Genomic DNA, 8,587 nt, shown 5'->3' on the forward strand with positions numbered 1-8,587 from the left:
GGATTGCATTAACTAGATTGCTTAACTTATTGGCATATAGCTGTTGATAATAATTTCTAATTATTGTTTCTATTTCTTGGTGTTAGTCATGATCTCTCCCTTTTCATTCATAATTTCATTAATTTAGGTCCTCTCTCTTTTATTTTGGATTAGTTTGGCTAGTGGTTTATTGATCTTATTGATTCTTTCAAAAAACCAGCTTCTAGTTTCATTGATGTGTTCTACTGTATCCCTAGTTTCTATCTCATTGATCTCTGCTCTAATCTTGATTATTTCCCTTCTTGTATGTGGAGTTGGCTTAATTTGTTGTTGATTTTCCAGTTCTTTAAGGTGTAAAGATAACCGGTGTATTCTGGATTTTTCAATTTTTTTGAGGGAGGCTTGGATGGCTATGTATTTCCCCCTTAAAACCACCTTTGCTGTATCCTATAGGTTTTGGACCAAAGTATCTTCATTCTCATTGGTTTCTATGAATTGTTTAAGTTCTTCTTTCATTTCCTGGTTAATCTGAAGATTCTTAAGCAGGGTGGTCTTTAGCTTCCAAGTGTTTGAATCCCTTCCAAACTTTTTCTTATGGTTGAGTTCCAGTTTCAAAGCACTGTGGTCTGTGCAGGGAATAATCTTTTGGTATCAGTTGAGCCCTAATTTGTGACCCAGTATGTGGTCTATTCTGGAGAAAGTTCCATGTGCACCTGAAAAGAATGAATATTCTGTCGTTTTAGGATGGAATGTTCTGTATATACCTATGAGGTCCATCTGGTCCAATGTGTCATTCAATGTTCTTGTTTCTTTATTGATTTTCTGCTGGGATTATCTATCTATTACTGAGAGTGGCAAGTTAAGATCCCCTACTATTAATGTATTCATATCAATATGACTCTTTATCTACTTGATTAACAGTTGTCTTGTGTACTTTATTAACAGTTGTCTTATGTAGTTGGTTGCTCCCGTATTGGGGGCATAAATATTTACAATTGTTAGATCTTCTTGGTGGATAGACCCTTTAAGAATGATGTAGTGTCCTTCTTTATCTCTGACTATAGTCTTTAGTTTAAATCTAATTTATCTGTTATGAGAATTGCTACCCCAACTTTCTTTTGAGGCCCATTGGCATGAAAGATGCTTCTCCATCCCTTCACTTTCAGTCTGGATGTATCCTTAGGTTCAAAATGGGTCTCTTGTAGACAACATATGGACAGGTCTTGTCGTTTTATCCAAACTGCAACCCTGTGCCATTTTATGGGAGTGTGTAGGCCATTCACATTGAGAGTGATTATTGAGAGATACGTTTTTATTGACATTGTGTTGCCTGTGAACTCCTTGTTTCTATAGATTGTCTCCACAAATTTCTGTTCTATGACACTCTTGGGTTCTTTCTTCTTTTATAGGACCCCCCTTAATATTTCTTGTAGTGCTGGCTTGGTGGTCTCATACTCTTTTAAACCTTGCTGGTCTCAGAAGCTCTTTATCTCTCCATCCATTTTGAATGTAAGCCTTGCTGGATAAAGTATTCTTGGTTGCATGTTCTTCTCACTTAGTGCCCTGAATACATCTTGCCAGCCCTTTCTGGCTTGCCAAGTTTCTGTGGATGGGTCTGACATTATTCTGATGGGCTTTCCTCTGTATGTAAGGAATCTCCTCCCCCTAGCTGCTCTCAAGAGCTCCTGTCTAAAATTATGATTCATCAGGTTCACAATCAGGTGCCTCGAGGTCTTTCTAGATTCTGTGATCTTAGGGGGAGACCTTTCTGCCTCTAGGACACGAATGCTTGTTCCTTTCCCCAGATTGGGAAAATTTCCATTGAGAATTTGTTCAACTATATCTTTTAGTCTTCTTTCTTTCTCCTCCCCCTCAGGGATTCCAATAATTCTGACATTGGAACGTTTCATGGTGTCATTTATTTATCTAATTCTGTTTTCATGGTTTCTAAGCTGTTTCTTCCAGGCCTCCTCCTGATCCTTTTTCTCTATCAGTTTGTCCTCTAGATTACTACTGTCTTCTGCCTCAGTTACCCTAGCTGTTAGAAAATTTAGATTGGAACTCACTGATAGCATTTTTAACTTCTTCCCTGGTGGCTTTCACTTCTGCCCTAATTGATTCCATATTGTCATTAATGGTTTTCTCCAACCTAGCCATTGCCTGGATAATAGTTACTCTGAATTCCCTTTCTTCTTCTTTTTTTTTTTTAATATTTTATTTATTTCTTTGACAGAGATCACAAATAGGCAGAGAGGCAGGTGGGGGGGGGAGGGGGAAGCAGGCTCCCTGCTGAGCAGAGAGCCTGATGTGAGACTCAATCCCAGGATGCAGGGATCATGACCTGAGCTGAAGGCAGAGGCTTAACCCACTGAGCCACCCAGGGGCCCCTGAATTCCCTTTCTGACATACATTTATGTCCATATCCAATAGCTCTGATGGAGAATGCACAATCTCTGAATTTTTCCTCTGTTGGCCATTCTTCCTCCTAGTCATTTTGGTGAGAGATGGCTGAGGGGATGACTAGCTGAAGGTATCAACTGTGATCCAGGCAAGGTGCACCCTGGAGGCAACCCACAGAATGGGAGAAGATATTCGCAAATGACAGTACAGACAAAGGGCTGATATCCAAGATCTATAGAGAACTCCTCAAACTCAACACACACAAAACAGATAATCACGTCAAAAAATGGGCAGAAAACGTGAACAGACACTTCTCCAAAGAAGACATACAAATGGATAACAGACACATGAAAAAATGTTCATCATCGTTAGCCATCAGGGAGATTCAAATCAAAACCACATTGACATACCACCTTACACCAATTAGAATGGCTAAAATCAACAAGACAGTAAACAACAAGTGTTGGAAAGGATGTGAAGAAAGGGGAACCCTCTTACACTGTTGGTGGGAATGCAAACTGGTGTGGCCACTTTGGAAAACAGTGTGAAGATTCCTTGGGAAATTAAAAATAGAGCTACCCTATGACCCTGAAACTGCACTCTTAGGTATTTACCCCAAAGATACAGATGTAGTGAAAAGAAGGGCCACCTGTACCCCAATGTTCATAGCAACAATGGCAACAGTCGCCAAACTGTGGAATGAACCAAGATGCCCCTCAACAGATAAATGGATAAAGAAGATATGGTCCATATATACAATGAAGTATTATGCTTCCATCAGAAAGAATGAATACCCAACTTTTGTATCAACATGGATGGGACTGGAAGAGATTATACTGAGTAAAATAAGTCAAGCAGAGAGAGTCAATTATCATATCATCTCGCTTATATGTGGAGCATAAGAAATAACACGGAGGACATGGTGAGATGGAGAGGAGAAGTGAGTTGGGGGAAATCGAAGGGGGAGATATACCATGAGAGACTGTGTACTCTGAGAAACAAACTGAGGGATTTGGAGGGGAGGTGGGTGGGGGGTTGGGTAAGCCTGGTGGTGGGTATTATGGAGGGCACGTATTGCATGTAGCGATGGGTGTGGTGCATAAACAATGAATTCTGGAACACTGAAAAGAAATTTAAAAAAAAAAAGATGTGGGACAGAAGAAAGGCACCAGACATTTAAAAAAAGATTAAATACATTGGACTTTATAAAAATTTAAGCCCATTAGTTTTTGAAGGGAATTATATAGAAAATGAAAAGACAAACCACAGACTGAGAGAAAATACCTGAGGAACATATATGTGAGGATAAACTTGAGTCCAGAGTACATAAAGGACTCTGTAACAAGAAGCAACATATTAAAAAAAAAAAAAAATGGATGGAATATTTGAGGAAAATATGAGTGCCCAATGAACATGAAAAAAAAAATTCAAGTGTTAATCATTACTAAGAACAGTTTATCCATTTCTTATAAAGCTAAACAGAACCTGTATATGATCTAGAAATTCCATTTCCAAAAAAACATGAAAATATATATCCTTCTAAATACTTGTATTTATGTTCAAAAGAGTCTTAATCATTATGGTAAAAAATGAAACAATCCAACCATTCATCACTTGGTGAATAGATAAATTTCGATGTTTGTATCAGTGGAACACTACTGAATGATGTAAAAGGATGACAGGACATGCATTTTGTTAGAGATGATCAAGATGCCTATAAATGCATGGGTGCACGGATCACAGTTTGGCCTGTTCCAATGCTCTCTTCAGTGAAGCTTAGACACTAACTTGTATCATAAACCCCATGGTACTTATAATGTTTCCTAAGCCACCAAGCTTGCCATACTAGGAGAATTACTACCCCCCGCCCAAAAAAAGTAATGACATTAGCCATTTCTTTAGCTTCTTTAGCCTTGTGTAAGCATTCAAAATCTTAGCACTCAAAGGTTTCAGCATGACATAAAGGAAAATCTTGACTGTGGGCTAGAAGCTCCCCAACTTTGTTTTGTGTTCCCTGCCCTAGAGTTATGTGGGTCAGGCCATGAAGGAAGTAGCGAGTGTGTCCACTTCCAAGTCCAATTCTCTCCTTCTTCCCATCATGCAACCAGTGGCCCTGCCAGGTTGAGACACTACATTACAACATTAATAATTGCTTTATTTTGAATGGCTTATGTGCATGCATCAGGCTTATGTCAGTGTTAACCTTGTGTCTTTCTACCACAATAAATTGCCTTAGTTAAATTAAGTCCCTTTGTTCCATCAGTAATTAATGAGATCTACTTGATAAACAGATTCTTGGAGTCAGCTACTTTTCCTAGATGGGGTGAGAAGATTGAGAGGAATAAATGCTACCACTTTCATATGGTTTCCTTTCTCTAAGATCCTTTACAATATCCACAATAATACTGTTGATTATTTTCCCCACTGTCCACCTGGACCACATTCTCTTCTAGATAATGCACAATTTGTAAGTTTTGAGTCAGTCAGGTTTTCAAAAGTGAGCTGACAGGAAAAGTCTCCTCTTCATCTGTGAGCAGATACTGAATACAGAGAAGTGCCTGAGCAGATTTCTGAATCCTTGGAAAGAAAGTTGAGTATTAATTGAAACACTGAGATGAATTTTGTGAGAATCATAAATCCTCAAATCACAACCATTTACTAACCATATAAGAAAAGTCTTAATTTACTATTAAGAACATAGTTAAATATTAACACATAGTTGGGTCACAGAAAATAAGATCTTAGATTTTAGTTATTATTTACATTTTAAAAGCATTTCCATTAATATTTTGGAAACTTACTCATAGCTGCAAATTGGAAGTCATACATTTCTCCAGCCTGGTGAAATTTATTTGAATATGAGTGAAATTGAATATCAGAAAAAGTCAAGAATTTGGTTCATGGACAAGCTCTTAGGTCAGTATTTTTACAGTGTTTTTGTAAAACAGGTGTTCTGATGTGTCATTTTTATTTCCTGCTTAGTTCTCTAGATCCATGTAGGGGGAAAATGTCCTTTTCCTAGTGAGCAATGTTCTTTTTAAACCTATTTGCCCTGTACACCATGCTTCTCTGTATTCAATATTTGCTCACAAATGAGGAGGAGACTTTTCCTGTCAGCTCACTTTTGGAAACCTGACTGACTTGAATCATACATACTGTGTATTATCTAAAAGGGAGAGTGTAGATCAGGTGGACAGTGGGGAAAATAATCAACAAAAACTTTTTCATGTCTTTATAAAGCTATACTTCTTTAATTTACAGAATTCCAGTCACAATGCATTATCTCTTTTCTCCATTTTTAACAGACTAATAATAGACAATTTGATTCCCATGGTCATCACGTCTTTATTCTACTACACCTTCTACACTGTACAGTCTTGGGGTTTTCTATGTTGCACCCAGTTTGCTGGAGCCATTCTTAGGGTTAATTTATTAAATTGTTCCACTTTATATTTCAGTTCAGCAGTGTAGGCAGCATCAAGGGGTAAATATTTTTAAATTGAGGATGGTTAAGTCAGGTTCATCTGGGCATGAATTTTTATTGTGTTTCTCTCTTACTGTAATGTTAATAATAAAAAGTATGTACAATGATAACAGGTATTATAACATTACCATTTATTGAAGACCTACTAGATGCTAAGAGTTGTGCTTAGTTCTTTATATTCATTAGCAGTTTCATTCAAACAACAACTCTATTAGGTATGTATTAACATGCCTTCATTGTAAATGAAATTATTGCCTTGAGAATAGTCTAAGAACTTTCCCTTTGATCATACAGCTATTAATTATGTTTTAATTATTTCATCTTTAAAATTATAAGCATAATACAAACATATTTTTTAAACAATAAATACTTTCATTACATAAACTATGAACAGAAGAGGGTTTATTTAGCTTTTTATACCTTGATCCTACTCAGAACTCCAGCTTCTTGATCTCTGGCACATGACAAACTTTTAAGTACTCTGGAATTGAACCGGACTCCAAGTGATGAAGACAAGGATGCACCTTGCTAGAATTCCAGCTGAAGTCTACTGACCTTATCATTTTTTCTTCATTGCTTTTGAATTCTACTCTTCCTTCTTGGTATCGTGTAAATGAAATATAGGATTAGATAGACTTCACTAGGGCCTCCAGCTCTTGCAGTGAAGTTTATCTTGAAGACAACCTGCTTAGAACTATAATATTTTGAAGATAAAGACACACACACACACACACACACACATGCACATTTTGGGAAGAATACTGCAAATGTTTCCCATATGGTGTAATCCTAGGAGGGGAAGAACAGCTGTTGGAGAAGAATGACATTAAGTTGACCAAGACCCTTACCCTTTCTCACTTTGCTTCTCTCTCTGTCTGTCTCTCTCTCTCCCTCTCTGTCTCTCCTATGAAATAAAACCTTAATGTGTAGGAGAGAAGGATACTAAAGGATTGTCTTTCAGGGATTTGGTGAAAACCCATTGCAGTCATCAAAAGGGAACAAAAAAACTGCAACAACAATAACAAAAACCTCCTAGGCTGTGGGGAGGAGCAGCATTTAAAGTAAGAATACTAGTTAAGGAAATCATTTTGTTTTGTTTTGTTTTGTTTTTCAGCTTCATTGAGGTATAATTGGCAAATGAAATTATATATTCAAAGCATGCAATGTGATGATTTTATATATATATACATAGTGAAATAATTTCCCCCAAAAGGTTAATTAACACATCCATTACCTCACATATTCAGCTTTTGTTTTTGTTGTTGTGAGAGCATTTATGTTTTTCTCTCTTAGAAAATTCCAGTTATACAAACAGCATTACCAACTATTTCACCATTTTATCCTTTGGATCCTCAGACCCTCAGGTCTTGTTCATCTTATACCTCACAGTTGGTACCCTCTTATCATCCTTTCCCTATTTTCTCCAACTCCTGGGAACCACTTTTCTTTTCTTTTTTTTTTTTTTTTAAGATTTTATTTATTTATTTGACAGATACAGATCACAAGTAGGCAGAGAGGCAGGCAGAGAGAGAGAGAGAGGAGGAAGCAGGCTCCCTGCTCAGCAGAGAGCCCGATGTGGGGCTCGATCCCAGAACTCCAGAATCACAGCCCGAGTCAAGGGCAGAGGCTTTAACCCACTGAGCCACCCAGGCGCCCCGGGAACCACTTTTCTACTCTATGTTTCCATGAGTTTGATTTTTAAAGATTTATCTATTTATTTGAGAGAGAGCATACATGAGCAGGGAGAGGGGCAGAGGCAGAGAATCTTTAAGCAGACTCCCTGCTGAGCGCAGAGACTGATATTGGGCTGGATCCCATGACCCATGAGATCATGACCTAAGCCAAAACCCAGTGGGATGCCTAACCATTGGAGCCACCCAAGCACCCAGACATGAGTTTGACTTTTTAAAAATAAGATTCCACAGGGGCACCTGGGTGGCTCAGCGGGTTAAAGCCTCTGCCTCCAGCTTAGGTCATGATCCCAGGGTCCTGGGATCAAGCCCCGCATGGGGCTCTCTGGTCAGTGGGGAGTCTGCTTCCTCCTCTCTGTCTCTGCCTGCCTCTCTGCCTACTTGTGATCTCTCTGTGTCAAATAAATAAATAAAATTTCTTAAAAAAAATAAGATTCCACATATAAGTGATTCCATGCAGTATCTGTCTTTTTTATCTGACTTATTTCACTCAGCATAAGGCCCTTCAGGTTCATCCAATGTTGTTGCAAATGACAGTATTTCCTTCTTTTTTTAAGGCTGAATAATATTAAGTTGTAACATAGGTAGATATATAGATGGGTAGATATATAGATAGATAGAGAGGTGATAGATAGCCAGTGAATTGTGACTGTAGTGCGCTACTGTGAATAATATTGCAATAAAAATGGAGTACAGATATCTTGGCATTGGTCTCAGCAATGATTTTTTGGATTTGACACCACAAACAAATACACCAAAAGCAATAATAAATAAGTGGAACTATGTCAAACTAAAAAGCTTCTGCACAACAAAGGAAACAATCAACAAAATGAAAATGTAATCAATGAAATGAAAGAAAATATTTGTAAACTACATATGTAAGGAGTTATTATCCAAAATATATAAGGGACTCCTACAACTCAATAGCAAAAAAATAAATTACCCTCTTAAAAATTGGGCAAAGGATCTGAATAGACATTTTTTTCCACAGAAGATGTACAAGTAGCCAACAGGTACATGAAGATGTGCTCAG

This window comes from Martes martes (assembly GCF_963455335.1).
Source record: "Martes martes genome assembly, chromosome: 1".
Lineage (NCBI taxonomy): Eukaryota > Metazoa > Chordata > Mammalia > Carnivora > Mustelidae > Martes > Martes martes.